Source organism: Leopardus geoffroyi, chromosome B4, assembly GCF_018350155.1.
Source record: "Leopardus geoffroyi isolate Oge1 chromosome B4, O.geoffroyi_Oge1_pat1.0, whole genome shotgun sequence".
Classification (NCBI taxonomy): Eukaryota; Metazoa; Chordata; class Mammalia; order Carnivora; family Felidae; genus Leopardus; species Leopardus geoffroyi.
In genome coordinates, this window is record NC_059341.1 from 91,786,343 (window position 1) to 91,812,075 (window position 25,733).

The window sequence follows — 25,733 nt, forward strand, 5'->3', positions numbered from 1 at the left end:
GCGGGGCATGAAGACTACTTTAAAAAAAAGATATCAATTGGCCATTGATTTTATTTATTTTTTATATGTGGCTTGTTTGTTTTTACCTCTGTGACGTGATGTCCAGAACTTTGGTAGCCCACTTGGGACACTGGAGGAAGTTACTCTAAAGGACACAACAATGTCCTGAGACTGGCACACTGGAAAAGAGAAAGAACCTAGAACCCTAACAAAATTGTTGACTTGATTTAACTAAACTTCTCCCATTGAGATAATACAAACTTTTGGTTTATGTATTTTGGATTGGATTTTCTTTACTTGAGGTCCAAAATGACCTAACTGACATTTGGTGTGTAAAATAAGATTTACTCATAGATGGTTTGAAAACCTAGAAATAAATTTTCTTATAGGTCAAGAAATAGGGTTTCTGGCTTCACTATGGGATGTACAAAACAGGAAAGGACATCACGCCATACTTACGATAAAAAAAAAAAGACTAGATAATTTACAAAAATCCAACTTTTATTGAATCTATCACAGAGCTGTGGTCCGAGGGCAAATAGTTAATTTAAGAAATGCAAACAAAGGTGCCTCCAGGAAGAGCACCTACTTAGCTGCAGCAAACACCAGAGGCTATACAAGCTGGTAAGAAAAATTTGGCTAAAGTTGGGGGTTTTTTTTAGCATCCAAAATCTTTTCAATAACAAGGCAGGATGGGAGGTTCATTTTAGTGGCCAAGGCTCGCCCTGAAGCCTCTGGGCCACTCCAACTTCTGGCCCTTGAATTACATGCAGGATTTGGTGCGGCTGTGCAGGGTTCCTGGGACCTTGCTGAAATACCTGTATACCTCTCAGCTCTTGCATGGACTAGAGAGCAAGATGGTGCCACAGTCCTTGGGGAAGTCTGAGGCCAACAGGTCAAAGGCAAGGATCTCGCCCCCAGCTTTGAGGATGCAGCTCTGGGCATGGCTGCTCACTTGCAGCACATCCACCTTCAGTTTGGGCACCTCCTGACACACACATCGTCAGTTCTAGTCCCTACAGCCACAGCTGTTTTGTCTTCCTTGCCAGGCAGCTTCATCTTACGGATCATCCAGGGGAGGGACAGAGGTGGCCGGTTGGTGCAATTCTTGAACAACTTCTTCAACACAACTTGGCTAATGGTACAGTCGGTTCATCTGGACAGAAACCCATACAACCTGACCAATGGTCTCAAGTAGATGCCCTGGTCCTTGGGCTCTTTGCACCAAACCTTTCAGTCTTTGTTGTGGCAAATGTCAACTTCCATACTGACACCTCCTGCTCTGCCAGTTTGGGAAAACTAAAAACTTTGCTGAAATTGTTAACGAACATTTAAAGGTCAAGTGTGAGAGTATATGGTATAAAGTTTAGAGTGAAAGCACAGAACTGCTGAGAGCCACAGAGATAGAGAAATTCACACACCCCCCCCCCCCACAGGGCCCTCTCACAGACCTCACTGAGTGTGCATGAAAAACTGGACATAGAATGAAAATCTGAAGAAGCATCTCTTATGGTACATCCTTGGAGAAAGAAAGAGCATCCACTGAGATGAAGGCATGAAGATCTTCCCATATCCTCTCATATGTCTCCTACAGAATAAAAGCCTTATCCCATTGGAGGAAGGGCATTAAACCCTGTTACCCTCAAGGTACAGATGAAGACACATTGCAGGTGAGAAAAGGAGCAGACAAAACCCTCTGGGGACAGGGAGGAATACATCTAGGCTCAGATCATTAGAGATTGCCAACTTCTGGGTGAGAAGAATCACTGCGAAGGCCCCACCTCTAAGACACAGAATGGAGCACCTATCTAAGACTGGGACTGAAACAGAACAATAAAACACACCTCCAGTCCATTCCCAACACCAGGCTAGCAAACTCAAGAAACAGGTAACCAGTCCTCAAAAGTATGGAGAGAGCCCTTTGTGAGGCACAGGCATAATGGGAAGACTTAAATCTGAGAGTGAAGAAGATATTAAGAAAAACCTTCTGGCAAACCACTCCTTACCCTAAACACAAGGTAATGCTAGAAGTTGAAGCTTGTGGTAGTGACTGTAAACATAGCAGGAAAATAACCCAAACCCACCCCTACTGTCTTGAACGATTTCCCACACATTAAAGGCCTAGCAAAATAAAAGGCATGCCCATTATCAACCTCAGTCTGTACTGTTCTACATAAGATGTACAGCTTTCAATCAACAATTGCAAGACATACAAAGCAGCAAATAAAAATAACACACTTCTAAGAGACAAAGCAATCAACAGAATCACGCTTAAACATGACAGAGATGTTGGAACTATCAACCAATGATCTTAAGCATCCTAAAAAAAGATCCTTCAAGAAGAAATCAATAGCTTGACTAGTCCTGTATCTTTTAAAGATGTTGAATTTCTAATTTAAAGCCTTTCAGAAAAGAAAATTCCAGGCCCAGATGACTTCATTGTAAGTTCTACCAAATGTTTGAGAAAGAAATAATCACCACTTTGTACAAACTCTTCCAGACTTTGTATATAGAAAAGGTGGGAACAATTCTCAATTTATTTAATTATGCCAGCATTATTCTGATGCCAAAATCCAAAAAAAGATGCTATAATAAAAGTACAAAGCAATATCCATCTTGAACAAAGATGAAAAAAATCCTCAGCAAAAACTGAGCAAACAAGGAATAAAAGGGAACATCTAAAACTGACACAAGGCATCTACCAAAACCAACACCTTGTGTCATACTTAAGAGTGAGAAACTGGATGTCCCACCTTCCTCGAGATTGGGAACAATTCAAAGGTGTCCCTCCTACAATTCCTTTTCAACATCATACTAGAATTTTTAGCCAATGCAACAAGGCAAGAAAAAAAAAATAAGACATATATATTGGAAAGGAATAAATAAGCTAGTCGAGAATCATATAAATGGCCTCAAATTTTACCATACTTGCAAATAAACAAGTTAACCTGCCCTGTTTTCATGGATGCTGGCGGAGGGCACAAGATTCTTGCATCATAGAAAAGTATTTCATTACTTATAGTGATAGCAATCACCAGAATATCAGTATTTTCTTGTGCTGATACTCTAATCCCAATTCCCACAGGGCAGTGTGAAAAGAGCCAGATGATATCTGCAAATGGTTAGGGAATCCAAATATTTTATATTGGCTGTCACTGATTATAAGGGATTGGGGTTGAGGGTAGAATCTGACTACCGAGAGGCACAGAAAATATTTTGGTGTGATGGAACTATTATATATTTTTAATATGGTGGTAGTTATGTGACTATGCATTTGACATAACTCATAGAACCTTTTACTAAAGAGGGTGAATTTTACTATACCTAAACTATACTATTTTTTAATGAAAAAATTATGGTGAGAGATACAGATAAAAATGTTATCTAAGAAAATTTTATCCAAAAAAGTCAAATGAGTTGTTCATTATTTTCCCTTAATGGTTATCATTTTATACATTGCTTCAGTTTTGATTCTCTGTTTTGGATTTCATAATTATTTGATTTTTGTATGTGAAAACTGTTTTTGTATTATACCTATGTAATTATTTTTAGATATAAATTAATAGAAACTTGGTTTAAAATGTTACTAATATACAACCTTGAATTCATGAACATTTTCTTTTTTTTTTTAATTTTTAATTTTTTAAAAAGTTTATTTTGAGAGAAAGAGAAAGTGTAAGTGGCAGAGAGAGAGACAAAAAATCCCAAGCTGGCTCCACTCTGTCAGCACAGAGCCTGATTTGAAGCTCAAACCCACAAACCATGAGATCATGACCTGAGCTGAAGTTGGACATTTAACTGACTGAGCCACCCAGGTGCCCCCATGAGCGTTTTCAATTAACAACTTTATAAGCACCATTAAAGCTGTTCCCACAACTCTGTGAAGAAGAGAGGAAAATGTAATCATGAGCCACAGAAGTTAAACAACTTTCCAAGACTCATGCTACATTGACCAGTTCAGATCAGTCCAACTAAAGTCAGTTGCCTTGAGTCTTGTGAGCTACACTCCTATCGTTGGATTAACTGGATCTGGCTACTGTTCAAGGTCAAAAATACATAACACCAAACTTCCAGGCTAGGGGAGAAATCAGAGGTTGGAGCAAGATTACCAGGCCAGAGGTAGATGTACCAAGATGGAGATCTGAGATAAAGTAGACAGGTCAACATGAAACAAGGAAGGCCAAAAGCTTTGGGAGTTTGGCCACCTTTTTAAGCCATAGTGGGACAAATCAGAGGTAAAGGGGACACCCTGAGAAAATTCAACCCTTTAGGCTCTGGATGAAAAAGGATGGGGTCAGGAAAGCCACTTGCTAGGTGAGAGGAGAGGGCCTAAGGCTGAATAACCAATTCAATGTGGGCAGTCTTGTAACCTTTCTGATCCCACTTCACAGATTAACTCTTGCGTGCTCCATTCTCCCAGCTCCCCTACAAGGTCCACAACTGATCGGTAAACTCACAAACTGCTGATTTTGTGGAATAAATAGCCAAGCTAATTGACTAAATTGAGGATGTCAGCAATTTGTCAGATGTTTTGGTGTCTTTTAGACAGAACCTTTCCATCATCACTTCATGTTTCCAAATATGATCTTCTATTTAAAAGGAAACAAAGAATAGCAGAAAGAACACATATTTTGTTTTGTTTTGAGAGAGAAAGTGAGCAGGGGAGAGGCAGAGGGAAAGAGAGAGAGAATCTTGAGCAGGCTCCATATTCAGCCTGACCCGGGGCTCGATCCCATGACCTGAGCTGCAATCAAGGGTCAGATGCTCACCCAACTGAGCCACCCTGGCACCCCAAGAAAGAACATATATTTTGGAGTCAAGCAGACTTGAAGCCATTCCTGCTGGGCCAATGCTGCTTGTTGCTGTCTGGCTTTTGCAAATAATTCTTGCCTGCTGTCTCAATAACTCTTCTTCAGGAGTGCCAAGGTTTTCCAAACAAGAGCTGGTCTTTCTTCTTTTCAATGCGACAGTCTTGCATTCTTGTAAAACTTCTTTTACTTGACTGATATAAGAGCCAGAGCCCAAACTTTCTAGTGCTTGTATGACATGCTCAGGTGAGATGGTCTTTTCAGATTTGTTGCAAATCTCATTGGCTTCAGAAGATTCGAGGTAAATGAATTCAGTGCAGTAGCTCACCACTAGCTCCCGGGCATCGTTGGCCACCAGACTTGGGGAGAGTCTCTTTGATCATCTTATTGATAGCAGCTCTAGGTATCGTGAGAGCGTCCTCGTTGCCAGATGAGGAAGCCATCGTATCTCCCTCCCTGGCACGCCCCCGGACTTTTAACACCCCACCCCACCCCACCCCCACCACGCTCTGGTCCACTCTTCCGTTTTTCAAAGGCTGCCCTCAAAGTGTGATCCCAGGAGCGCGAAGAGGATGAAGAAAATGAGGAAAGTAGGGGAAAAGCTGGTTCATGAAGGTGGGGAGCACCCGTGTGGGGGAGATTTAGGGCGAGAAGTTCTGGGGAGGCTGAAGAGAATGGGGACAGGACTGTCCAACGTCGGAGAGGAGAAAGCAAAGGTGGTCCAGAAATTTGAGCACTGGGGAACCACCTTTGTGTCTCCTCAGAGGAGCGGGTGCTGTCGCCTAACCTGTCCCCAACACGCCGGAGGAGAGGCAAGATCTAGGGGCCCTGGCCTCACCGGAGGAGAGGCAAGATCTAGGGGCCCTGGCCTCACCGAGGTACCAGGCGGAAGCCCAGCGGGCTTGGCTCTAAGGAGCCAGAGCGCCACCTGCAGCTGCCCGCGCTTCTGCCTTTACCACTGGTGTTTCTAGGCATATGACCAGACATTAAAAATCTGATTCTCAGTGTTCCCATATGTAACAGGTAAACAACACCTCTCCTGTGGAATTGCGGTGAGAAATAAATCAAATGGTGCTTGTAAGCTACCTAACACATAGAAGGCATTCAGTGATCAGTAATAATAATAATGGCCATTTTTAAACTATTTCCTGTTCAAGTTAAGTTTGAACATTCCATAAATAATCCATCTAGTTCATTCCAGAATATTCGCGGGCATGCCAAACACTTTTCCAGGTACACAGAATTTGACAAGGAGTCGTCCTCCCGGAACTGGCATTCTTTTGGGGGTTTGCATATTATATGCCACCCACATGGCGAGAGATGGTTCTCCCACTGAGCCCAGAGTAGAACTCCTTACCACCCTGAAGCTCCACCATCAATGACTAAGGCCACTGATTCAGATCCATTGAGAGAATGGTTTGTAGATTTCCCAAGCAACTTCTGCATCAACATAATGTCCTGCTAAAGAACAAGGATCAGTTTTGCATAATGGGTATCTCCTGAGAACAGAAGTTAAATTTTTCAGACTTCCTCATACAGACACAGCAGTAACATCATTAGTATTTCAGAGTGATATTACGCTACAGGAGTCACAGACCCAAATGCCACCTGAAGACCATGGGTAAATGAGCCAAGAAGCCCAGTGTCATGGTTAAAAGTGGAGAAAATTCTTTAAAAAATTAAACAGTCCCTACGAAATGTGCAGCCGCTACAATTTCCAGTTGGTGTTGCTGGAGAAAATGCCAGTGTTGCTAGAGCTGAAGCTGAAATCTGAATCTTAACATGAAATTAAGCGGTTGTCCAAATAAAGTCCCTCATCAGTACTGATTCAGCATAGGACACATCAGTTTGCAACTCCTGTAGAGCTCTAGAAGACTCCATTTTTAAAAAGTTATAGCATAGGGGCACCTGGGTGGCTCAGTCGGTGAAGCGTCTGACTTCGGCTCAGGTCACGATCTCACCGTCCGTGAGTTCGAGCCCTGCGTCGGGCTCTGTGCTGACAGCTCAGAGCCTGGAGCCGGCTTCAGACTCTGTGTCTCCCTCTCTCTCTCTCTCTCTCTCTGCCCCTCCCCCACTCACACTCTGTCTCTCAAAGATGAATAAATGTTAGAAAAAAAATTTTAAATAATTTAAAAAATAAAAAAAATAAAAAGCTATAGCACAAACGATCTCTAAACCTTTCCCACATTTTATACTGAACGATGTCTTCAGAATTGCAAAATGCCAAATGGCAGAGATTTCTAATTTTGTTTGTTTGTTTGTTTGTTTTATCTGAAACCACAATTGTTATCCAACATCCAAGAACGTGGAGCTCAATTGGTAGATCCCATCATTTGTGGAGAAGCAACAATTAGGCTGGAGTAATGATGGATTAGAGGACATCTCACCCTGACATCTTCCAGCCTACTCTTGCCCTAGCATTAAGACATGCGGGGACTTGTTTGTAGTCGCGGATTTTGTATTCTCTCTTCGTCGGGGCTGCAGTGAGAAAGCACATCTGTGAAGTGTTTGCCAGCATGTCAAGAGTAACAGGAACTCTTGAAGCCATTTCAAACGTCATGCCAATCCTTGTGCATAACATCTTTAAAAAGATTGTTGCTTTAGAGATCTTAATATTTCAAAAAAGAAAAAAAAAAAACCCGAAACGCAATCCTTTTAGCCACTTAAAAGTGGAGTTTTTTTTTTTTTTTTTTCATGAAGCCAAGTTGAACTTTTTAAACTTCTTTTTACCAAGCAAGCCTTTTTGGTGGTGAGCAAATAAATTAGCATGTGGGTCCTAAGTGCTCTTAAAATCGTTTTGCTATAGATCTGTCCACTGTTTATAATACTTGAATAAAGCTAAAAGTAAAGAAAGCCATTCTCTGAAGGTTTATGAGCATTTTTCCATGAAGCAGAAGTCAAACAGAAGATCAAAGGCATCTAACAAAATGCTTCAAACTCGGGATAGGGTGGGCTGAAGCCTGGCGAAAAGAAACCAACCTCTCCAGATAGTTTGGAAGATATGTCTTGTTCTTTCAAAATAAAATGAAACTAAAACAGGATAGTCCAAGTGTATCAAACTGACATTTCTGAACCGTGTTGTTAAAAGTATCAGTCTTTGATATTTTAGCCATAGAATCAAAGGCGTTTTAAAAGAGATTAGACAACTGTTTTACCAAGTGGCAAATATGAACAAAATCAGGTGAATTTCTTCTCTCTTCCTAACGGCCATTCCTCTCTGGGCTTCTCTGGGTCTTTCGGGAAAGACTCTACCGGCTTCAGCAAGGATTAATATACAGTCTTGAATTATCTTGAGCAGCATAGCGCATCCTATATATTTTGGTACTAATTAATTGGTGCTTCAGCTTTTGATATGAGACTAGTTCACATACCTACAAACCATTCATTTTAAAATAGAAAAATGAAGCAAAAGAATATAAAATGAATATAGTTGCTGAAAAGGCATGAATCTATCCAGCCTTGATTAAACCCTCAATAAATCTGCTTCTAATCATCCACTGGTATTTAAATATATGGCAACTACACTATTAAATTTACTTCTCCTTATTTAATGACAGTTATTCTAAATTTAATGACAGTTGTTTAAAATGTATATCCATAGATTATTAACAACATTTTAACAAGATTTTCAAACCAAGGAACACAAGCATGAATCCATCAGATGTCAATAAATCAATTACTATTTGCTTCAAATTGTTAATTTGAAGCATATACAAGTGAAAATGCTTTGAAAACATTTCACTGAAAATTAATTTGCTGGGGTGGGGGAGGGGAATGCATCTGTGGACTGCAAGTACCATTTCAGCATAAAATTAAGGATATATAACTTTAAAATACATTTATTTTGCATGAAAATATGCATTTGGTGAAGCACATTAAATTTTCTTGTATGGGAGTTGATTTTAACCAGAATACGATTTCAACATTATAAGTCAAGTGCTTTTCATTTTTCTGTTGCCAATTAAATATGTGCTAAAAATGTTACATACTATTTTATTCTGGGGATTCACAACCAGGCTTATACAAAACATTCCTTTATATTGAATATAAGAAAAACCTTTTTTCAAATTATGGTGACCACCAAGTCACCATCCCTCAAGCACAACAAAGTCCTTAATCCAAATAATTCTGTTTCCGCCTGCTGGCCAAATTTGCTTCCTGTCAGAAGGACTCCGGCTGCCGTATCTTTCTGCTGAGGATGAATGATCCAGGCCATTCTTGCACGGCCTTGCCCTTCCAGTTGTCCTCTTCCACATCACTGGGGCATTTACAGGGATCAGAAGCGTAGACTGGCAAGTTCGTGTGACGTAAGAGCCCTAACCTATAAAGCACATCAGTAGACACTTCATAGCATGTGCCGTTTATTAGAGTTTCCATTAAAAGTATTATGTTTCCATACTTTACAACCATAAAAGAGTAAATAATTTCAAAGGATTTCTTGATAGGAGACTTCTGTTTTAAATGGAACTTGGAAATATCTGGGAAATCACTGGAATAAATGTACTTAATAGACCCAATGCTGTGAAGTTCTTTTTAACTGTTTTCTTAAGCACATAAAAGATATACCATTTCCTCCAACATTTTTTGAAATAGGTTTTGGTTTGGAGTTTTTCTCCGTAACATTTGACTTATAAATATTTCTTACAATGCTTCCATTGTTTGTTGTTTCTCTCTCTCTCTCTCTCTCTCTCTCTCTTTTACTTTCTTTTTCTTTCTTCTAGCACTGAGACTTCTTAACACCAACAGATTCTGCTCCACTTCATTGCTGTAACCTATAGGATAAGTTAGAACTTAAAACCAGAAAACATTACATGCCCCTCAAGAAAGCCTACTGTGCCACTTGAGAAGTTGGCACATGTATACTAAATGCCCCGTTGAGATATTTCCTTTTTTAGAGAAAACAAATTCCATCCATGGCACTAAGCAAATACTTCATCAGTCCGGGCTATCTAGGAAGCCAATGCACCATCCACTGCATGGAAAAGATTAGGTTGGCTTCAGAATACACTATTTTTTTTTTTTTAAATATTGCTAACATCAAACATTTGAAGAAGAGTTAAGTAGTCCATAAGATATCAGCATGTTCTTATCCAGCTGGAATCACCTAGATGGGCTATGTCAAGGTTCCTCTTCTCTGGGAAACTCTGTGAACTTCTGTCTGATTTTGTCTGTGTCGACGTAGCATTGTGTCGACATAGCGACTTTCCTTTTTTGCAGGATAATTATTTAAAGGATGAAATGAGATGTTTCTGAGCACCAGAAACCCTAGTCATCAGAGCCAAGCTGATGAGTAGATAATACCCATGGCGAAGATCATTTGATCATCTCCTTGTACAAATTAGAGGTCTCAAAAAGGTGGAGATTAACTTTTCAAACCAAAAGTTTTAAACCTTCAGCAACAACCCTTGAAACTAAGGAAAAAGAGTGAGCATACTGTCATCAGGTGAGCTCCCTAGGCTTGGTGAAGAGAGCACCAGGAATTGATGGTAGCAACTACCACACTTGGATGCATTCCAGGCGCTACGCTGAATTCTTGACTCACGTCATTTCGTTTCATTCTGACCATCCCTCCTCGTCTTCATTTTACCGGAGAAATTGAGGCCCAGAGAGATTTAGTAACTTGCCCAAGCTCACGGAGTTAGTCGTACTGCTAGATTTTAACCCACGTCTGGCCGAATCCCAAGCTTATGCCATTCACTGCCATGCCAGTATCTCCCTTGCTTCACGATTAGGTAGGGCCAGAGGATAGAAGCCCGAGGCAGACCTAAAGAGAAGCTGGATTCTTTGGAGGTGAGAATGCGGTGAAGTGAAGAAGGAAGTCACCCAACAGCTGTTTACAGGACCGAGGCCTCCTCCTAGCAGAGAATGTCTGGCTGGCAAGGGAGAATAAAGGAGAGAGGCATGGACGGCCTTCTGGATCTGAGCCCAAGTCTTAATTTCTGTACTCTGTCTACTGGGAGATGACTAACAGCTATATGTGTCCCTCTCGTGCTGGGCCAGGCCTGCATATCTGGGTGGTGGAAAGCTGGGCGATTCACCTAGCTAGAGTAAACAAAGAAAGAGGAATAAAGGTGGGGAATGACAACCCAAGGCATATCTTCAGATGATCAAGGCCTTGTCCTTCCCATCAAAGTCATGCAGTCTGAATGAGGACACTCTCTGGGAAAAGCTGGGAAATGGAGCAGGAGAAGAGGAATTCAAGGCAATTAATCACCTCGCCTGCCAAGGAAATGCAGTTCAGAAACCAAAGGGAAAAACAGGGCTCGATTCCACAAAGCACTCAATCTCCTGAAAGAAACAGCATAAATAGAGTCATATATGCCAATGAAGGTTTCTAAATGTTTAAACTAGCCCGTAACACCACCCAGATGGAGAAACTAATGCTTGCGGAAGTTAATGATTTGTACCGTAGTCACACAGCGAGTTGGAGATAGAGCAGATGTGAACCCCCAATCTCTTGACTCCCAGATCTGCACATAAACCTTCAAAAATACAAAGCTTCTAGCCCTGAAATGTGCCCAGCCCTTTGTCTACTGTGTGGTCCCCTGTCAACCTCAACATTGCACTACACAGAAGGGATTTCTTTCCCCTTACGCACTTTGCGAGTCTTGGTGAGCTGGGTCTCCGTGCTTTCTTTTTTATCCTTGCATCCACTTGACAAATATTTATTGAGTGCCCACTACACGCCAGGCACTGTTCTAGACGCTGGGAGTGTTTGGTGAACAAGACAAAGACCTTGTTCTCCTGGAGTGCAGATTCTAGGAGGGGCAGACCAACCGTGAACAACGAACACCCAAATAGGAAAATACCAAAGCATGCAAGTGCCATGGGAAATAAAGCAGCATAATAACATGGAAAGTGACTGCAGGAAACACCTTTGATGGAGCAGTCGGAGAAGGTCTCTTAGGCGAGAAGGCTTTTGAGGTGAAGCCTGTATGCCAAGAAAAGCCAGCCAAGTGAAGATTGGGGGAAAGCACATTTCTCAACCCAAACACACGCCTGTAGACTTCCCCAGTGATGCTTTCTTTAACCTGGTTTCTTTTTTCCACCCAAGATAACTTTTCAAATTGCAAGGGAGTGAAAGTGTCATCCTACTAAGAAAAAGGCAAAATATTCTGAATTAGTTTTGATACTTTGACTATTATTAATATTGATTTGCATCCATATGGAATTCCTTACACATTTCACAACAGATTAAGACACAGCAGTGTCTTATATCAGAGAGGTTCATATACAAAGAAATTGGAAGGTTCATAGAAGAGCTCAATGGCATGACAAACGTCACATCCAGATTATCCTCAAATTCATTTGCACAGCAGATCCTACTCTCTATGGTTTACCGTTGTCACCATCTCTTCCCATTTTATTGTAGGACCCTCCTAGCTGGTCTCCCAGCCTCTCAGCAACCAAGGTGATTTTTTTTCAGAAACAAAGTCTGAGCACGTCTCTACACGGCTTACCTGCGTCTGACTTACAACTATCTGCAACTGTAGATGGTCATGGACTGAATCATGCTGCCCCCAAACTCTCATTTTGAAGCTCTAACTCCCAATGAGACTGTATTAGAAGATAGGGCCTTCAAGGAGATAATTAAAGTTAAATGAGGTCAGAAAGGTGGGACCCTGATCCAATAGGACTAGTGTCCTTAGAAGAAGAGACAGAAATCAGGGGGGCCTGGGCAGCTCAGTCGGTTACACATCTGACTTTGGCTGATGTCATGATCTCACCATTCCCGAGTTTGAGCCCCACATCGGGCTCTATGCTGACAGCTTGGAGCCTGGAGACTGCTTCAGATTCTGTATCTCCCTCTCCTTCTGTCCCACTCCCGCTTACTCCCTATCTCTTAAAATAATAAATAAAACATTTTTAAAAAGTTAAAAAAAAGAAAAAAAAGAAGAGGCAGAAACAAGATCTCTCTCTCTCTCTCTCTCTCTCTCTCTCTCTCTCTCTCCCTTCTGCCTCTCTCTGCCCCCTCCCAACACCCTAAGCATTCACAGAGGAAAAGCTATGTGAAGTTATAGTGAGGCCATCCCTGCACACCCAGGAAGAGAGGTCTCACCAGAAACCAACCGTGACGACACCTTGATCTTGGACTTCCAGCAGCCCAAATGTCCATCAATGGATGAATGGATAAAGAAGATGTGGTATGTATAATACAATGGAAGACTACTTAGCCACAAAAAAGAATGAAATCTTGCCATTTGCGATAATGTGAGAAATTTTCTATGAGAAAATTTCTGTTGTTTCAGCCACCAGCCTCTGCGATCGTGTTATGGCAGCCCAAGCTCACTACGGCATGGATATTCATCATCTGCTCACCTCACTTCCCTCCTCATCTCCTGTAGACCTCCCTTCTCCCATTTCATCCCGGCCATGTGGGTATCTTCCTTGTTCCTTGTACATGAACCCCCCCCCCCCCGCCAAACATCCACATGGCTTTCTCCCCCTCCTCCTTTAGGGTTTTGCTCAAATGTCTCTTCACAATGAGACCTTCTCTGACCACCTTCATTTAAACTTATAAAATTACCCTTCCCTCATGGTTCATTGCATTTCCCTGCTTCACTTACCCCCAGAGACTCATCACTTGCCAATATGATAGATAACGGACATATTTATAATGGTGTATTGCCTCTTTCTTCACATTGTTGGGTAAGCTCCATGAGGGTAGGGATGGCTAGCTGTTTTGTATGCTGCCAGATGGGGATAGAATGGGGAGTGTGTGGGCATGAGAGAGAGGAGAGAGAAAGAGACAGAAAGGGGCAGAGAGAGAGAGAGAGAGAGAGAGGATCATCAGTCGGATCAAGATTGTGCCTCTTGGGGAAATTCTATTGAGTTCTTTGACCAAGCTCCCTAGATATTGACTTACACATACTAATAAAATAAAATAACAAAAAATAATTTAAAGAGTTCAAAATGCAATGAAGACTGGGCACAACTACTTACTGCCCAGTGCCCGGCAGACAGCCTCGTACAAAACAGGTCTTCAGCGATTACTTTTTGAACTGAATAGCTATTGTTACCATGACCATCATCTCCGTAATCTAGTGACAGCCCTCCCCCCCACCGCCCCCGCAATGGCTATTGTCTGATCATGGAAAAGGTTTTCCTCATCTGAAACTTACGTGCTTCTGTTGGCTAGAATAACGCCTGACTTGTAGTGGACTCTCAGTAAATATTCGTGGCGGTGATTGACCGAATTCTAACAGTGGAAAATCTAAACCTCTTCTGCGTAGCCCATTGTAAAGTATCTCACAATTCCTTTCGGTGACTGACCTTTCCTTATTCTGCTTGGCTCCAACCATAGTGTTCAAACCAGCCCACATGCCAAAGATACTATGTTTTTCTCTTTGGGACTAAGAAAACTCAGAGTTTCTTCCTTGGTAGGAGGGAAAATGTTGCCACAACAGGCACTAACAGCGTTTAATAGCATCATTTCACAAATTGTGCAAGACACAGAAAGTATGTTCGCCAAAACTTTGTTCTAAAACTTAACTTTTTTTTTTTTTAAAGTAGGCTTCCACACCCAGCCTGTAGCGCAAAGTGGGGCTTGAACTCCCGCCTCTGGCATCAAGACCTGAGCTGAGATCAAGAGTCAGACACTTAACTGACTGAGCCACTCAGGCACCCCTAAAACTTAACTTTTTAAGTGAACTTTTTTTTTGAGATTTTTCATTTAATTTTTTTTTTTTTTTTTTTGGATTTTCTTTTTTGCCCCCAGCATTATGTAGTGAGCTAGTCTTAAAATTTCTAATCCACAGTCAACATACAGTGGTATATTCGTTTCTGGTATACAATATAGTGATTCAGCAGTTCTATACGTAGCTCAGTGCTCATCAAGATAAGTGTATTCTCAATCCCCTTCACCTACTTCGCCCACCCCCCACCCACCTCCCCTCTGGTAACCATTAGTTCTCTATAGTTAAGTGTCCAGTTTTTGGTTTGTCTCCCTTTTTCTTTGTTCATTTGTTTTGTTTCTTAAATTCCACATATGAATGAAATCATACGGCATTTATCTTTCTCTGACTGACTCATTTCACTTAGCCCAATACTCTCTAGCTCCATCCCGTGACGACACCTTGATCTTGGACTTCCAGCAGCCCAAATGTCCATCAATGGATGAACGGATAAAGAAGATGTGGTATGTATACCACATCCCATGTTGTTGCAAATGGCAAGATTTCATTCTTTTTTGTGGCTAAGTAGTCTTCCATTGTATAAACACACCACATCTTCTTTATCCATTCATCCCTTGATGGACATTTGGGCTGCTTCCATACTTTAGCTCTTGTAAATAATCTGCAGTAACCATAATGGTACATATATGTTTTCAACTTAATGTTTTCATATTCTTTGGGTAAATACTCAGTAGTGGAATTACTGGATCATATGGTAATTCTATTTTTAATTTTTTCAGGAACGTCCATACTGTTTTCCACAGTGACTCTATCAGTTTGCATTCCTACCAACAGTGCACACGTTTCCTTTTCTTTTCACATCTTCGCCAACACTTGCTGTTTCTCGTGTTTCTTTGTGTTTTCTTGTGTTTGTGATTTTAGCCTTCTGACAAGTGTAAGGTGATATCTCAGTATAGTTTTCATTTGCATTTTCCTGGTGGTGAGTAATGTTGAGCATCTTTTCATGTGTTTGTTGGCCATCTGCATGTCTTCTTTGGAGAAATGTCTGTTCATGTCTTCTGTCCATTTTTTAACTGGAGTATTTGGGGCTTTTTGGTATTGAGTTGTGTAAGTTCTTTATATATTTTGGAAAGTGAAACTATTTTCTAATGCAATCGAGATTACTGAGTTAAATAGCAGCAAGAAGATTGAGAAAGAGTTTGTGTAAAAAAAAAGAAAAAACCCTATATGCAAATAATCATCCCCTACTTAATCCTGAGGATTGGGGAAATGTTTCCTTTTTGTTATTGTTGTTGGCTTATTTTGTTGTTGCTGCTGTTTTAGGTAAGTGACTTTCTCTTTCTTTTAATTGAGTTAAAATTGGCATATGATGTATTCGTTTTAGGCGTACAACATAATGATTTGATATATTTATTGCCAAATGGTCACTTCAACAAGCTTAGTTAATAGCCATCGCCCTACTAGAGTTACAAATGTGTGTGTGTGATGAGAACTTTAAAGACCTACTCTCTGAGCAACTTTCAAATATAAAATACAGCATTGTTAATACAGTCATCTTGTTCCATATTACATCCCCGGGAGTTATTTATCTTATAACTGGAAGATTGTATCTTTTGGCCACCTCAGCCATTTTGCCCACCTTCCCTCCCCCACCTCTGGCAACCACCAATCTGTTTTTCTGTATCTATGGGTTTGGGGGGATTTTTTAGCTTCCACATTTTTAAAAATTCCACACAGTATCTGTCTTTTCCTGTCTGACTTATTTCACTAAGCACACTGCCCTCAAGATCCATCCATGTTGTCACAAATATCGGGATTTCCTTATATTTTATGGCTGAATAATATACCGTTGAATATATATGCCACATTTTGTTTACCCATTCATCCGTTGATGGACACTTACGCCGTTTCCACATCTTGTTTTCTGTAACAATGCTGCAATGAATGTGGGGGTGAAGGTATCTTTTTGAGTTAGTGATTTCATTTCCTTCAGATAAATACCCAGGAGTGGAATCACAGGTTCCTATGGTAGTTTTATTTTGAGTTTTTTGAGGACCCTCCATACTGTTTTCTACGATGGTCGTACCAATTTATATTCCCACCAACAGTGCATAAGGGATGCCTGTTCTCCACATCCTTACCAACACTTGCAATCTCTTCTCTTTTTGATACTAGCCTTTCTAACAGGTATGAGATGATATGTCAAGTGGTTTTTCTTAAAGTACAAAGTTAAATATTAGAATAGACTTTGTTGCATACTTCATAGTCAGTTTCCAGATAATTCCCTGTTCATTTAAGGGCTTTTTGTACCCTTATCCTATCTCTAAACCCCATCCACTGCTAGCCTCTGACTCTACTCCTAAGCGTCTCCACCATAAAGCAATGCAACCAGTCAACCCAATTCCAGGCGAGCAAAGAGTACATGGTGTTGGCAGTCAACACTACTATCAGAAATACCACATTCTCATATTTTTCTGTAGATTCCCATGAACCTGGGGCCCTAACCCACTGAGCTGGATAACTGAGCCATATGCTTACGTACGTCTTTGCAAAGGATAGAGTGATTTCTCAGTAAACCTAATAGAGTTGTATTACTAATTCTTCAACATGAAGAATATAACAAGTTTATGTTCTTTATTGTGACAGATTGCAGGTTTAGACTTTAAGGTGTTTCTTTTTCTATGTGTTGTTTAAGAAAAAAATCAGTAAACCGATTTTATCAATTTGGTGTTTGAATTTCCCCCCCCCCCCCCCCCAGTAAACATTTATTCAGTAGTGCCAATATTAAAACATTAGAAAACCAAAATAAGGGGCACCTGGGTGGCTCAGTCGGTTAAGCGTCCAACTAGGGCTCAGATCATGGTCTCATTGTTTGCGAGCTCAAGCCCCGCAGCGGGCTCTGTGCTGACAGCTGGAGCCAGGACCCTGCTTCCAATTCTGTGTCTCAATCTTTCTGTCCCTCCCCCACTCACACTCTGTCTCTCAAAAATCAATAAAACATTTAAAGAAAGAAAGAAAAGAAAAGAAAAATAAATATATATAAACACTTGTCCTTTAAATGTTGGTTTTAAAGGGCGCCTGGGTGGCTCAGTCGGTTAAGCGTCCGACTTGGGCTCAGGTCACGATCTCACGGTCCGTGGGTTCAAGCTCCGCATCGGGCTCTGTGCTGACAGCTCAGAGACTGGAGCCTGCCTCGGGTTCTGTGTCTCCCTCTCTCTCCTGCCCCTCCCCTGCTCATACTCTGTCTCTCTCTGTCTCAAAAATAAATAAAAACATTAAAAAAAAATTTTTTTAATAAATGTTGGTTTTAAGTAACAGAAAAAGTCAACGTCTACATCTAGAGTGCAGAGAAGTGAGGAAAAGGAGCAGCAGGAGTGAGTGTAGGTTGAGACCACTTGAGGGCATTTGGGCATCTTTCTATCTCATGCTAGTGAAATGGCGCAAGTTAAAAAGTTAGCCTGTCTTTGGCGACAGAAAACCATATGAATGCAGGAGGTTGGAATTTTTTTACATCTTTCAGATAATATTTTAGAGAGAGAAACTACAAGTAAATTAAGCCGATACATTAAGGATCACATCCAAATTACCAAAAATTGAAATATAGAGTTAAAAAAAAGATACAACATACAATGGAATTATATGAATCTCCAGACCCCCATTTCTGCAGATTACTCTCCAAATATTCATAAATCTAAGTGAATTCCTGCAGGACATCTCCCAAACAAAGTGTGGCTGAACACAGAAAGCTGAAATACATAAAAAACAGGCTTCGAGTATATATTTTGTCTGGAATTTATTAGGAAGCAGAAAGGCCACCAAAATGGAAATTGCACACAGGGAAAAAAATTCCACCATGCTTTTATCCAGATAGGTTGGAAGTGATGTAATAAAGGCACCATAATTTATGTACATAAATGTGTGGGCAACTTGTTCAGGGAGTGACAAATGCAGTATTCTAGTAAAAAAAAAAAAAAAAAATAGTGGACATCAAAGAAATTTGACCAGCTGCCAAGAATCATCAATCTCTTCATGACCTTTTTATTATTTAGATGCCAAATGGAGCTTGTCATTTTATTCCATCCTCAAAGCAAGACATTCTTATTTATGAAGTTATGAGAGAATACAATATTTTACTTCGTTTGACATGCATCCACAGAGTGTATGACAACCTTGAGAAGATTCCATTCTTAAACATGAGGACATTGATACATCAACAGCCATACACCTCGAGGATAATGGCTTAAGTCTGACCATAGTCCTCAACTTAATGTGACTGTGATCTTCATTCATCTTGCCATGATCAGCAAACCACATCATAGAAACCACTGTATGTGATACATCACCAACAGCCTGCTCACTAACCAGGAGGGACTTCAAGTCAAGACAGCATTGAATTGTTTCAGATGTGGAGGCATGAGGAAAACCTTCAGAATTAAGACAGAATACCTTAAAGATCCCACTAAAAGAAAACATTTGTGTAGTTGTCCAGGAAAGTTAGGAGTTGCTGGCTGCAGTTACCCTAGAATTATAGCATTCCGTGTGCTAACGCTGTTCACTGATAAACCTTTCCGACGATGTGGCTTTGCCAGAAGCCGCTTAGCGCTCTGCAAATTCGTGGCTTGATAGGTTTCCTGTAAAGATATTTCCTTCTTTGGATTTCGTTAATTTTACCTCTTACACACCTCAGCAAGAAAACACAGTGTGCTACCTCTTACTCCCTCCGAAATGAACAACCAATATTTCCCACCTTGAAACATTTCTTCAGGTCTGGATGGAAACACCTCTGGTTGTCTGGACACGACTGGAAGAGGCCTTGCAAATAATAATTTCAAATTCATTCAAGGAACAGGGTAGCCATAATATCGTCTCCCTCACTGCGACCTCAATAAATATTTAGGATGAGGAGTGGGTGGGTGGTGTGAAAGAGAGAGAAGACAAAGACAGGCAGACACACCCCGGAAATGAATCGTTAGATCGAGATTTATTGAGTTCTTTAAACAAGTTCCTTACATTTTGACTTATAAACAGTCATAAAATGTAATAAGACAACAACAAATAGCTTCAAGAGTTCAGAATGCAACAAAGAGGTTCTACTCGCCACCACCAGGCGGAGGACTTGTCACAAAGGAGAGGTTCTAGAAGTACTTTATGAACAGATGGGTCATTGTTGCCATAACCATCATGTCCTTCATCTAGTGACCCTTCTTTCCTCAGCAACTACCTTCTGATTATGGGAAAGGTTTCACGTGGAAGCTTCACGGGAGAAGCAGAGCAAGGTCTTATGTGCTGACGTAGGCCTGCTCATAAGCAACCAGCCCTGCTGGCCTTGAAAAACGGATTTTTTTCATCGTCTTCAAAGTGGTCCAAAACAACGTTCCTTAATACCTTATAAGAAAGTATGAAGACATATACTGGGACCCCTTCTCCCCTTGTTTTTCCATTTGTAGAACAGACCAGAGTACATACATGACCTGATCCCAAGTCTCCTAAAAAAATGCTAATGTTGGGTCTGAAGAGAGAGAAGGTGAAGCAACAAAATTCACAACCGTCCTTCTAGATTCTGCTATGCCGACCTGCTCACAGGATTCACTTTGTAGATCTGTGTTTTCCAGGAGGCAAAGAAAAACAGAGCCAACAAAACCAGTATCATTTACCAATTACTCGGGACTGGTCCTAACTCTCTTTCTCTTGGTTAGTGGCTATTTCTGACAGTTCCTAAAACCAAATCAGCCAACATCATCCTGTGGAAATGGGGCTCCTGAATGACACTAAGAGAGCAACCGGCTAGGGCTGTGTATTTACAAGTACAGGGGTGGGAGCAGAAACAGAAGACAGAGACCGAGAACAGGCAAAAGGATGACAAATCATGCCCTGGGGTCAAAAATGGATCCAACCGAGGGACAGAGAGAATGATGGTCTTGTCCAGGAAGCATCCCCTCTCAGAACACAGAATGCCTCAGATTTATGAATGGTTCCTGCCATCCAGGAACACGGGAAGGAGCCCATACGGGAGGCAAACAATTTAAATAGGGGGGAAAAAACCCCAAAACCAAAAAGAGGTTTTAGCAGCCTGAGGCAACCAAAGTGCAATCAGAGGTCACACCTACACCTGGACCCACAAAAACTCCCACCCAAGCTCTGCCATTCTGTCCTGCTTCTAATTCAGCCTTAAAAGAGCCAGCTCCTTCCTCTCAGCCACAACAAAGTCAATTCATGTAGGTTTGTTGCCACTTACTGAATTTTAGTTCCACTCTTGTTTTTATTTTTTATTTTTTTATTTTATTTTTATGCTTATTTATTTTTGAAGGAGAGAGAGACAGAGCGTGAGCAGGGGTTCGGGGCAAAGAGATTGGGAGACAGAATCTGAAGCAGGCTCCAGGCTCTGAGCTGTCAGCACAGAGCCCCACGCGGGGCTCGAACTCCTGGACTGAGAGATCATCATCTGAGTCCAAGCGAGACACTTCACTGAATGAGCCACCCAGGCGCCCTTAGTTCCACTTTTAAGTTACATATTTATATGAACTCTTCTCATGCCCATCACCCAAAATTTACTTAGCAATTTTTTTAGGATTCCAAGCTTATAAACCATTGAATTCACATGGTTCTCATACTGAGTAATTCTTTTTTTTTTTTTTTTTTTTTTTAAGTCTGAGCTCAACTTCTGCTGAAACAAACAGGGAGACGATTTCTTTCTTTCTTTTTTTAACTTTTTTTTTTTTTTTTTTTTTTGAGAGATAGAGTGCGAGTGGGGGAGGGGCAGAGAGAGAGGGAGACACAGAATCGGAAACAGGCTCCAGGCTCCAAACAAACTGTCAGCACACAGCCTGAGGCAGGGCTCGAACTCACGAACTGTGAGATCCTGACCTGAGCCGAAGTGGGACGCTCAACCCGCTGAGCCGCCCAGGTGCCCCTCGAATACTGAGTCATTCTTAAAATCTCCTTACTCGGGTGAGATATTTCGCTACAGTTAAATCGATGAAGAAAAAAAAAAAAAAAACAACAACATGTGATGGTAATAAACTATTATTGAAACAGAATCATAAAGTTGGACGTTAAACAATAGGGCACTGTAAGTGATACCCTCCCCGAAAGGTTCTCTCTGATAGCCACAGCTAAGGAAAACATACGCTAACAATAAATACGACTTCTACAACACCAAAGGTCTTTCAGCACCTGTTCCATGTGGGGATGATAAGCAATAGTTCTGCTCTGCATTTTTTGTTAAATAGGAAATTCTTCCTCGCAAATAATAAATTTATAGCAAGAGAATGTCTTTGTGACTCAAGCCTCCGCTTCTTTAACTTACTGCCTTTCTAGACGTAAATTCTATGAGCCTACATGTGGAAAGTTTGTGAGGGCGACCTGGCAACCTGGGACCAGTGGGAATTGGTAAATGCCTCCCAGTTTAAAAGGAAAACATACAGTTCACTTTAGAGTCTTTTTAGCCCTCCACCATCTTCCTGGCCATCTCAACCCAATGTAATACTACTTCAGTCAGCAGCGGATTAGGCGATGATCTACATTCATTCATTGTATTTGGGTAAAGAAAGATCAATTGAAAAAAATAACATGGCGTCCATGAATGTGTATATCATGTCAGTTAGCTGTATATGTATTTCAGAACACCGTACCCTTATTTACATTTTAGAAATCGCTTTATTTTTCTAAAGACAACTTCAGTACGAAACATAGATTCATTCTTCCAGTGTTTGAGTACAATCTGGGTCCATGTGATACCGGAGATACTCCATTTATAGTTTATTTTACTTAAGCAAACACTTCAGTGATTTCTAGAAATCAACAGTGCCCAGGCAATTATATATTTTCTTTCAAAAGGAAATAATACATAATTATATAATAAAATCACATTATTTGAAAACTACCGGAATTTCTCTCTCTATACTTCAATAGTGCTTTAATGGCTCTGAACTTAATCTGTTATCCTTTTCCTTTCGTTCCTCAGCACAGAGACCCATCTAAACTAGCACTACTCAAACGGTATTTGAACAACAGTGCTGCTTGCCTCTGGACCGACAGTCACCCACAGCAATGAGTTAAGTACAGAAATTGAGAATACGCATTTAGAAACTGTTTATGGCAGTTCGACAGGTAATTTTTGCCTGTTAAATCTAATATTAAATATTTGAAGCTTGCCTTCTGCATGACTTGGGGTATCTTTTAATTTAATTTTTCTTGTGATTCGTTTTTGTTACATTTTACAAAAATATCAGCCGTGTCCAATTGGAACTTTTAAAACTGGGCCTTTGTCACCAGTAGTTTGAGAAGCGTTGGTATAAACTACAAAGTCATCTGGATAGTCAGGTAACTGTCTTTTGAATTAAATGTACAGCATCATATATATATTTGATAATATATATATATTATATATTGTATATTATATATTATTATAATATATTATATATATAATTATAATTTTATATTTTTAGAAATTTTAATTTTTAGAAATACACATGCAGGCCTTATCTACAAAACAGAACAGTTAAGTCTGCAAAAACAAAGGTTGAAGCTCTGTGCATTCATTTCTTCAGTCTCCTTAGATGTGCCACGGCTGAAGAGATTGTTCAGAAATAGAAATGCTTTAATTACATGATTGAAACAATTGGACTTGCTATGCCTTGATCCTTTTTCTTCTTTCTTCCCTCCCTCCCTCCTTCCCTTCTTTCTTTTCTATGTAATGATAGCATCATCTTCTTCCCTCTCTTTAAAACATGAAACCAAGGGGCGCTTGGGTGGCTCAGGTGGTTGAGCAACCCACTCAGGTCATAATCTTGCAGTTCGTGAGTTCAAGCCCTGTGTTGGGTTCTGTCCTGACAGCTCAGAGTCTGGAGCCTGCTTTGGATTCTGTGTCTCCCTCTCTCTCTGCCCCTCCCCTGCTCATGCTCTCTCTCTCTCTCTCAAAAATAAATAAACATGAAAAACTTGTAATAAAAATATGTGAAGCCCTGTCACACATGTCAATAAAATACATCAATAAAATTCACTGAGGTGGGGGAAGGAGAAAAAGGAACATAGGGATATATGGAGACACAAAACTCTGGATGGGAAATGCAGTTGCAGTAGAATCTAGAGAAAAGCATCCACAACAAACAAAAGAAGCATTCCTTCGTGAATCCCCCAGGGGATTCCTAAATGAAGTCACTTTTTAGTAACGTTTTAATTGTCTAGAAAAGTCATTTTTTAATCTGAAGAAGAACACTTCTTGGTTGTTTACCCATGAAAATCCAAAGAAATTTCTTCTAAGTCATTAATGAACATTCCTTTAGACTCTTTTGGGAAGAGAATTGGTGAAGCCATTTCCCCTGCTGCTTGCTCCTTCAACCCCAGCTCAACATCACCAGACCACAGGACTTTGATGGGGTCCGAGTCATTTCTTCTATCTCTGAAATATGGATGGTTAAAAATAGGATGCCAAAATAGCCATATTTCTTCCCACTACGCTACCTCTTTATATGTACTCAAGACAATGCGGATTTGTTCTGCCTCACCTGTGTCTAATGTTAGACACATGCCCAAGAATCTCTGACAACTTTTGTGGTTCATTTCACAATCAAGGAAATGTACTGCCCAGGCTCGGGAGAAAACAGAGAAATTAATCTATATCCCTTAAGCTTTGCAATTCATTTTTCTTCTTTGTCTGTCCTGAAAACTGAACTCCCTGGGTTGGAGTTTTATGCTACAATTTTGTCTTCTGCCCTTTTCTCTGCTCCACCCCTCCCCCATGGGGTCTTTGGCTCCAAATCAAAACAGCTTTCAAGTGGCCAAGACCAAGTTCCAAAGCTCCTACGTTTCCTAGAGATTTTCCTTCTTTCCCAGATTTTCCTAAGCCCCAGTCTTTGTAGGAGGGCATGACTCAAGGTGGGGCTCTGACTGTAAGTTTTGTGCCTGGGCCCCCACCCCAACTGCAGAGGTTTATTTGAAGTATGTTACTCTTTTTGCCTGCTTCGTAACTTGAGGCCCGATAGTCTTACAACGTCATTTTTTTCCCCCTACTGTAATTCAAGAGACAGCTGTCTTTGGAATAAATTCTAAATAGTTGGTCTGGAAATGAACTTCGCAGTGGGTCCCTCCTCCATTCTGGCTGACGTTTCCCCATTAATTTCTTTTTCTCTTTCATCCATTCATTGGCTGATGAGTCTATAAATACACCTCATCTGCTTTTACTTTGCTTTTTAAGAATAAACTGATACCAAACACACTGTCTTAATTACATCCACAGGCAAAAGCAGAACAAGTTTAAATGTTGTCACAATATAGTTTTAAAAACTTGACATCCTTCATTATGCCAGCTGTGACAAAAATTGGCAAATGAAGGCCCTAATTTGAATGTGTAAATGAGTAATTCATCTGAAAGGCATTCTTAACATTAATAAGTGAAAATAACCAGTCACCTACTAAGCAAAAGAAGTCAGTCTGGCAGTAAACTAATAAGGGGATTGGTAAGGAAGCAGGGAAACATGGCCCTGGGTCTCTAAGTCGCCACACTTATACCACTGGGCAAGTCAGTACTTCTAAATTCAAATCAGACCAGGGAGAACGCGGTTCCTGTTCCATTCTTGAGTGCCCACATTATGTGGTGGCTGAACATTCGCAATGTTCTGAATCCCACAGACACATCAGGAAGGCAGGCCCAGGACAAATTCTGACTTGTTCTCAGAAGATGGTAAGTTTTGGAAAGTTCTGCTTAGGAGATGCAGACAAAATTGAAGGAAAGGATAAGAGAAACATCTTGGCAGGATTTTCCCAGAGTGTCTGCCCTACACCCAAACCAGTGTTCCAAGCCATCTTTTTTGTGGTTATATTTCTATTCTACTCTTTTTTAAGTGCCTTCTATAAATGCACTCTTGAAAGCATTCTCTCTTCCTTTTCTCTCCACCAGATGCAGAAAGGAAAGAAGATCTATCAGTCTAGAAGAAAAGCTACTCATCTTTGAGCTGGTTAAATAATTGTAGCCCATTGTATGACTCACTATTTTACATTCAAGTCCAATACCTTTCAAGTTATTAAACTCATTGGAATTTACTTCTTTTTAAAATTTACTGATGTAAAGAATGATCATAATAGCAAGTATTTCTCATATGTTTTTGTAGAAAATAATGGTTGTGATGGTATGGCTGATAATTTTCAGGTATAGTAGGTCATTGGAATGAATTAATATTCTGAATTTTGTAAGAAAAATCCTTATTTTCTTGAGGTATTCTCACATAATACACAATGCTTACCGACAAAAAGCATTGGATAAATGAACCTCCATTTTTGAATGGGAAATAAA

At 40.5% G+C, this 25,733-nt stretch overlaps 2 pseudogenes; both read right to left on the reverse strand.

Moving 5' to 3' along the window:
- Nucleotides 1–706: 706 nt before the first annotated feature.
- Nucleotides 707–1,266, reverse strand: LOC123591446 (annotated as a pseudogene).
- A 241-nt stretch (nt 1,267–1,507) lies between these two features.
- LOC123591871 lies at nt 1,508–5,251 on the reverse strand (annotated as a pseudogene).
- Nucleotides 5,252–25,733: the final 20,482 nt, after the last annotated feature.